Source organism: Orycteropus afer, unplaced genomic scaffold (assembly GCF_000298275.1).
Source record: "Orycteropus afer afer isolate SDZICR_OR568_19922 unplaced genomic scaffold, OryAfe1.0 scaffold00111, whole genome shotgun sequence".
Taxonomy (NCBI): Eukaryota; Metazoa; Chordata; class Mammalia; order Tubulidentata; family Orycteropodidae; genus Orycteropus; species Orycteropus afer.
In genome coordinates, this window is record NW_006921698.1 from 6,172,652 (window position 1) to 6,181,240 (window position 8,589).

At 40.9% G+C, this 8,589-nt stretch overlaps 1 pseudogene; it reads right to left on the bottom strand.

Moving 5' to 3' along the window:
* Nucleotides 1-1,976: 1,976 nt before the first annotated feature.
* On the bottom strand, nt 1,977-5,344 carry LOC103199392 (annotated as a pseudogene).
* Between the last annotated feature and the right edge of the window lie 3,245 nt (nt 5,345-8,589).

Here is an 8,589-nt window from a genome sequence, read left to right on the forward strand (position 1 = left end):
CTTTAAGTGGAGAAATGAATAGGGTGGGCAGTATGGCTGCCAGCTGTGTGACATGGACACATTATTTTATCTCTGCATCTGGGTTTCTACATCCATAAAAATGGGGAAGTGCTGATCTCATAGAATTTTGTAGGGATTGTTGTTGTTAGTTGTTGTTGAGTTGGCTCTGACTCATGATGACCTTATGTCCAACAGAATAAAATATTTCCTGGTCCTTGGCCATCTTCATGTGAAGATTAAATAATATAAGTAAAGCACTTAGAACCACACCTCACACATGGACAGTGCTATTACTTAAATACAAAGAAGTGGCTAAATTACTTTACCAAGACCACATGGGTCAGTGACAAGCATAGGATTAAAAATGTTTGTCCAATCTTCTTCCAAGGAGTGGCTGGTGGGTCATGTCTTCCATATTCAAATACTCCACTACCTGCCATCCAAGGTATTGCATAATTTGCTCAAGCTATTACCACTACTCCCCTAATTACCGCCTCTAACCTCCCCAATCCTCCTTCAATTCCCTGAAGGCACCCTTCCCTCCAATCAGGCCAGAGATACTCCAGAAATCACCCTCTTATCACAATGCAATAAAATTAGAAATTGATGACAGTCAAAGGAGCACTGAATAATGGTGAAAAGCATGGCTTTAGAAATCAGAAAAATCTAGTCCATTCGTGGCATGCCAAGAAACCTTGGGCAAGTGACTTAATCTCTCTAAGGCCTAGTTTTCTCACCTGTAAAATCAATAATGCAATATATACCTTATAGAATTTGGGGGAAAATTAAACGATGGAATAGGTACAAAATACTCAACCCAGTGCCTGTGTTCTGGTTACCTAGTGCTACTCTGACAGGACTATACCACAAGTGTGGCTTTAACAAATAGGAGTTTATTCTCTTACAGCTTGGGAGGCTAGAAGTCCAAGTTCAAAATGCCAGGCTCTAGGGGCTGGACGAAAGCTCCTCGACTTGGGCTTCAGCTCTGCCTCCTGCTCCCAGCCCACTGAAGCTAGAGGCATCTCTTCACTCAGGCAGCTGTTGGCTGCTAAGGCTGACAAACCTAAGGTCAACAAGTGAAAAGGCACAGTCCTGATACTACCAAACCACATGAGAAGCCATTGATTCAAGTCCATTAAAAGTCCCAAGATCAGCAGAGCATGGCAGGCTATTTAACAACAACTTGGCTACATGCAAGGTTCAAGCGTGCCATAAGCTAGAGACCCTCCTCAAAGTTGCTTCTTATATAGAGGAAGCAGACCACGTCCCTAAAGTAGCTACTCAGCTGCTCCAATAGATTCCACCATGGAGTTAATTACCAGTCTCACCATGGGACATAACTACATCCAGCTGCCCAGCCACTCAACACCAGGCCCAGCCCAGTTGACAACAACCTTAACTACCACAACCTGCTACACAAAAAGGATTCAATAAATGTTGCATAATGTTGTTACTATTAATATTGTGTTCCAGGTACTGTGCTAAGTATCAAGATACAGCCCTCATCTCTTGGAACTTATAGTCTAATGAGACATAGAGACAAGACAAAATTCAATTACACAATGGTAATTGTTCATAGTGTTATGCAAACACCTAAGAGGGCTACCAAATCTGATCCCACAAGCTGTTTCTCAGGCAGTATCCTTTTTAGGTCTGTTTGCAACATTTTCTTCATTGTCACTGCAGTTTTGTTTTGTTTTATTTTGTTTTGCTTTGTTATTAGGCAAAGAACTTTATTAACCTTTGTTTCAAATTTTGTTTCTAGGCTTCTTCAGCTTAATTGGCTGCAAAGAATGAATTATGTATAAGCAAAAACTAAAAAGAGCTGCAATGTCCAAAAAGCTTGGGCTTAAAGATATTAGAGATCTAGATTTTATCAGATCCATAAACAAAACAATTTTTGAAAGTAGTTATGATATTAATAGTAGCTCCAAGTAACTTTTTCAGGTTTTATAGTCTTCAGAAGTGGACTCAGATCAGCTGGCCTCATTCTTGGAAGCCTCATCAAAATTCTCCACATGATCTGGAACTTTCTCATCATCGTCCTGTCCAGCAGCAAGTGATTCTTTTCCATCCACAGATTGTTTGAGTAGAGCTTCAGCCAGTTTTCTTCTTCTCTTTTAATGTGTCTACCCTCTAACTAGTGATTTAACCTCTCTTACCCAACCACCTGCCCACCCCTGGTAACCATCAAAGGTTCCTTTGGGAAACCCTTTTCTTGATTTTTCACAATAATAATCTCATACAATATTTGTCTTTTTGTGGTTGAATAACTTCACTCAGCATAATGGGCTCTATGTTCACCCATGTCATGAGACGTTTCACAGATTCATCATTGTTCTTTAACATTGCACAGTATTCCATTGTGTGTATGTAGTTTGCTGATGCATTCCTCCACTGATGGACATTTAGGTAGCTTCCATCTTTTTGCTATAGTGAATAGTGCTGCAATGAACATAGGTGTGCATATACCTGTTCATGCCATAGCTCTTATTTCTCTAGGATATACACTTAGTAGTGGGATTTCTGCATCATATGGAACTTTTATTTCCAACTTTTTAAGGAAGCATCATATTGTTTTCCACAGTGGTTGTACCATTTTGCAGTCCCACCAGCAGTGTATGAAGGTTCCAGTCTTTCCACTTCCTCAGCCACGTCTGTTGTTTTCTGTTTTTTGGTTTGTTTTTTTTAAAAACTTTGCTAAGAGTTCTAGAGTCTAATGATATCTCATTGTTGTTTTGATTTGCATCTCTCTAATGGTCAGTCAATCTTCTTAAGTCAGACTATCTCCACCAAGCTGGTTTAAGATCCTCAGTAGCATTTCTGTCAGCTGCTTTGTCTGAGCACGGCTGGTAATAGTGAAAGTGTTCATTGCCAGAGATGCCTGATCTTTAGGATTGTTAATTGGATCACTGTTCCTTGGATGGTAAACATATTCACCTCTTCAATACCAGAGATATTGTTTACCCCTAATTTCTTTAAGGAGGACTGATTTTTTTATCATCTGTTGTAGCTGTTCTATAAATCACCTTCTTTCTGCAAACAGTCCCTTTTCCACTAATGCTCACTTGTGCCCTCAGTGTGGTGAGTTTCTCTTGATTCATTATAGTTTCTTTCATCTTGTCAGAGCAGAAATGGGGTCATGTGGGGACTAGGGCTGGCACTCAGGGAGTCTTTTTCAGACCATACACATCGGGATCCAAGACGTCACTGTAATTTTGAAGTGTGATTTGCCATTTCAGTGGCACTCAGCAGTAGGGGGTGGTTGTTAAGGTGCCATAGAGTCAGTTCTGACTCATAGTGCCCTATGTGCCATCCTCACAATCCTTGCTATGTTTGAGCCTATTGTTGTAGCCACCTGTCAATCCATCTCATTGAAGGTCTTCCTCTTTTCCTCTCACCCTCTTTATTGCCAAGCATGATGTCCTTCTCCAGGGACTGGTCCCTCCTGATCACATGTCCAAATACATGAGACAACATCTCCCCATGCTCGCTTCAAAGGAATATTTTGGCTGTACTTCTTCCAAGACAGATTTGTTCAGTCTTCTAGCAATCTATGGTATATTCAATATTGTTGGCCAAAATCATAATCCAAAGCCATCACTTCTTGTTCATTCTTCCTTATTCATTGCCCAGTTTTGCATGCATGTGAGGTGATTGAAAATATCATGGCTAGGGTCAGATGCACTTTAGTCTTCAAAGTGACATGTTTGCTTTTTAACTCTTTAAAGAGGTTTTTTGCAGCACAAGAGGTCTTATGGTGGTATAGTGGTTAAGGCATTTGGCTGCTAACCAAAATGTTGGTGGTTCAAACCCACCAGCCACTCCACAGAAGAAAGATGAGGCAGTCTGCTTCCATAAAGATTTACAGCTTTAGAAACCTATGGGGGGTCATGATGAGTCAGAATCAACTCAATGACAGTGAGTTTGAGTGAGTTTTTTGCAGGACATTTGCTCAATGCAATACGTCATTTGTTTTCTTGGCTGCTGCTTCCATGAGCATTGATTGTGGATCCAAGTAAAATAAAATCTTTAACAATTTCAATATTTTCTCTATTTATCATGATGTTGCTTATTGGTCTAGTTGTAAGGACTTTTTTTTTCTTTATGTTGGGGTGTAATCTGTACTGACGGCTATAGTCCTTGATCTTCATCAGTAAGTGCTTCAATTCCTCTTTACTTTCAGAAAGCAAGGTTGTATCATCTGCATATGGCAGGTTGTTCATTAGTCTTCCTCCAATCCTGATGTGATATTCTTCTTCATATACTCCAGCTTCTCAGATTATTTACTCAGTATAGAGATTGAATAAATAAAGTGAAAGGATACAACCCTGACACACATCTTTTCTGTTCTAACAAATGTCTCTTGGTCTATGTACAGGTTCTGCATGAGCACAATTAAGTGTTCTGGAATTCCCATGAACTTTAACTAGTCAATAAGGCACAAGGCTTACAAAAACAGTCCTCAGAAAAACTCTTGTGGTGGTTACTAGGACCCCAAGCAAGGGGCATGAAAACAAGAAAGAGCCCCAAGTTGAAAACTCTTGCAAAAACCAAAACTACAACTTTCCCCTATCTGATCAATGCCCTGACCCTGTTTCAATCAGGGAGTCACCTGGCCTTCAGATGCCCCTGATGCACTTCACCCGAGTAAAATCTTTCCTCTCTATTAGAGTCACTTCAATACTTTTCTTCTGATACCATGAAATATATTTATTCTATCACACAGCTTGTTGTGTTAGGTGCTATCAAGTCGGCTTCAACTCACAGTGACCCCATGTACAACAGAATGAAACACTACCCTGTCATGGGCCATTCTCACAATCCTTGCTATACTTGAGCCCATCATTGCAGCCACCGTGTCAATCTATCTCCTTGAGGGTCTTCCCCTTTTTTGCTGCCTCTCCACTTTACCAAGCTACATTTCCTTCTCCAGGAAATGCTTCCTTCTGACAACATGACCCAAAGTAGGTGAGACGAAGTCAGGCCACTCTCACTTCCAAGGAGAATTCCCAATGCATTTCTTCCAGGATAGAGTTGTTCGTTCTTCTGGCAGTCCATGGTTATTTCCATATTCTTCGCCAACGCAACTCAAAAGCTTCAACTCTTCTTTGGTCTTCCTTATTCATTGTCTAGCTTTCACATACATAAGAGGCAATTGAAAATACCATGGCTTGGTTAGATGCACCTTAGTCTTCAAAGGGACACTTTTGTTCTTCAACACCTTAAAGAGGTCTTTTGCAGTAGATTTGTTCAGTGCAATACGTATGATTTCCTGACTGCTGCTTCCATGGATGTTGATTGGGGATCCAAGCAATATGAAATCTTTGACAACTTGACTCTTTTTTCCCTTTATTGTGGTGTAGCTTATTGGTCCAGTTGTGAGTGTGTGTGTGTGTATGTATGTTTTCCTGTTATGGGAGCTGTGGTGGTGTAGTGCCTATGCTATCCAGAAGGCTGCCGGTTCAAACCCATCAGCCACTCCTGGGAAGGAAGATTGGGCAATCTACTTCTGTAGTGATACCGCCTCGGAAACCCAAGGAGGGGTTACTATGAGTCGGATCTGACTCAACGGCAGTGAGTTTATTCCTGTTATACCTGGGTCCATAGTCACCTCATTAATGTTCACCTGCTCCTTGGTCAGGAGCTCTGGTAGCATAGCAGCTAAAGCACTTGACTGCTAACCAGAAGGCTGGCGGTTCAAAACCACCAGCCACTCCTCGGAAGGAAGGTTGGGCAATCCTACTTCCGTAGTGATACTGCCTCGGAAACCCAAGGAGGGGTCGCTATGAGTCGGGGCCGACTCGACGGCACATAACAACAACAGCTCCTTGGTCAGTCATTTGCCCTGTGCTCGAGTTTGCCTGCAATTGCAGTACCCAAGATTTAAGAACTGTTTGGGAGAGCACTTAAAACAGATAATTCTCTCCATTCCCTTATTTACTTCAGCCATTGCCTCTTGTCAGAGCTAAAGCACCAGTGTGTCCCACAGCAGTGGAGTCTGTGAGCAGTTGCCTTTCATATAGCACCCTCACTGGTTGCATTTCCCAAATGTAAACAGTGTTCAGAATGCAGTAAGACAATGACCATAATTAACCAAACAGCAATACACTTAGGTCAACATAGCCATCCTCAGAAAACAGTACATCTTCCCTCTATATAATGAATCAAACGTATTAACTACAGCCTAGAGCAAGGGATTAAGACCCTTTTCTGGGTCTGAAGAGAAACAAAGAACTCAGACTTAGAAAACTATCCATGAGAACGGAGAGTTAACCATGACAAGGGGAAAATACTGTATTACTAGCTACAAACCCACCAGCCACTCCTCGGAAGGAAGGTTGGGCAATCCTACTTCCATAGTGATACTGCCTCAGAAACCCAAGGAGAGGTCGCTATGAGTCAGTGCCGACTCGACGGCAAACAACAACAACAACAAGCAGCTACATTTTTGGTTAATATATTGATAAACCTCTGTGGCACTGTAGTTCTGGCTTAGAAAAGGTAAATGAAGGGAAAACTCTGCATACTGAGAGCCAATTTGATGAATTCAAATATAATGGTAATTGGGTACAGGAAAGTTACCTCCTAAGTCCTTAGTGACTCAAAGTTTACATCTAACTATAGCTCTAACCCTTGTTCAGAATGTCAAAACCTTGTCTTCTTGATGTCAGAACCTAATTAAAGAAGCACCAGAAGAGCAAAACCAATAACCTTTGTTAAATTACATCATTTTCCCAAAACCTTATCAATCAAAAACAGCATATAGCCCAATCCCAGAGAACAAGATAGGAGGAAAGTGTGTGCCCTAAGGTTTTCAACAAGAAGTAACAGGTATCAAGGAAGCTTCAAAGCCAAGCCAAACTTCCCTTGAGACCCCAAACAGAACAGCACTGAGCTCTGTCCACATCCATCCTGTGGCCTCTAGGCAGCAGGGCTCCAGGGGAGCAGAACCTTGAGGAAGAGATGATTTGCCATATTGTTGAAAGGTAGGAAGGCCCTCATAGTTAGGAAGAGGTTACTATGAGCGTCTTTGCAAACAGTCAGTACTCTGTTGCCCCAGAATCCAGAGCAAAAGCTAATTCCAAAGTCGAGGAGAAGATATGTCACTGTTACAGAGACACAGTGGCTCCCACACTTCAATGCACTTCTGTTGGCCAAGACAATTAACCTAGATTTCCTATTCTGCCATTTGTTGCTAGGGCTGTGAACTCTGCTAAAAGCAGAGATCTCTGGCCATGTGAAGATCAAACTCCATATCTCTCCCAGCTAATAATACACCAATAGCTGTCAGAGTGCAAAAGCTCTTCATAATAACAAAGAGAGGATCCACTAGCCAAGACAAAGACCTATCCAAGAGACAGGCAGCCCAGAGTTGAGCGGCTCCCTGGGGTCTGGGTGGAGATGTAGGTCTGTCACACACAATACCTAAGAATTTCTTTTACTTTTTTCTTTTCTTTTTTTAGTCTTTTTCTTTTAATTGTGGTAAAATATATATAACAAAAAGTTTGTCATTTTGACCATTTTTAAATGTACAATTCAGTGATAATAATTATATTCACCATGTTGTGCTACCATCACCACTGTCCATTTCCAAAAATTTCTTATCACCCCAAACAAAAACTCAGTACCCTTTAAGCAGTAACCCCTAACAGGGGTTTTCTTATACAATAAACTTAACTAAAGGTTAATTCAAAATTAGAAAAGTATACTCTTGATGAGTAACTACCATGTGTCTGCAAAAGAGAAAGAATTGAGACAACTTCTGTGGCCTCCTCATCCCCACACCCCCATGAAGTTTATATATGGACCTGTTGAAACAAGACTAGCCTACTCACAAAAGGATGCAAATGTTCAACCTGTATTGATATGAAACCTCACTTTTATATCTTTCTGATGCATTAGAACGATTCATTCTGCCCCTTCTAAGGGATACAGCAACCTTCGCAAGAATAGACTGCAAACATTTATCTTATGTTATTCTATCACCTGCTGCAATTCTTTTTTTTTCCAGTCACTAGTGATAATTAACACACCTTGATTGCACTTTCAGTCAATTTCACACTGCAGAAGTTGATAAAAATCTTCAAGTTCCTCATCTTTGGCTTTGGTACTTGGTGAGTAAATTTGAATAATCATAGTATTAATGGGTCATCCTTGTAGGCATATGGATATTATCCTATCACTGACAGCATTATACTTCAGGGTAGATCTTGAAACATCCTTTGTGATGATGAATGTCACTCCATTCCACTTCAAATCATCATTCCCAGCATAGTAGATCATATGGTTGTCTGATTCAAAATGGTGATGTGTAAATTATCACTGGTGACTGGAAGCAAAAGTTGGAAACAAAGAGGAATCACCAGTAATTGGAAAATTGGCTTTGGTGACAGAAATAATGCTGGAGATCGCATGATAGAATTCTGCAAGACCAATGACTTATTCATTGCAAATACCTTTTTTAACAACACAAATGGTGGCTATACATGTGGACTTCACCAGATGGAGTACACAGGAATCAGACTGACTACATCTGTGGCTAGAGGCAATGGAAAAGCTCCATATCTTCAGCCAAAACAAGGCTAG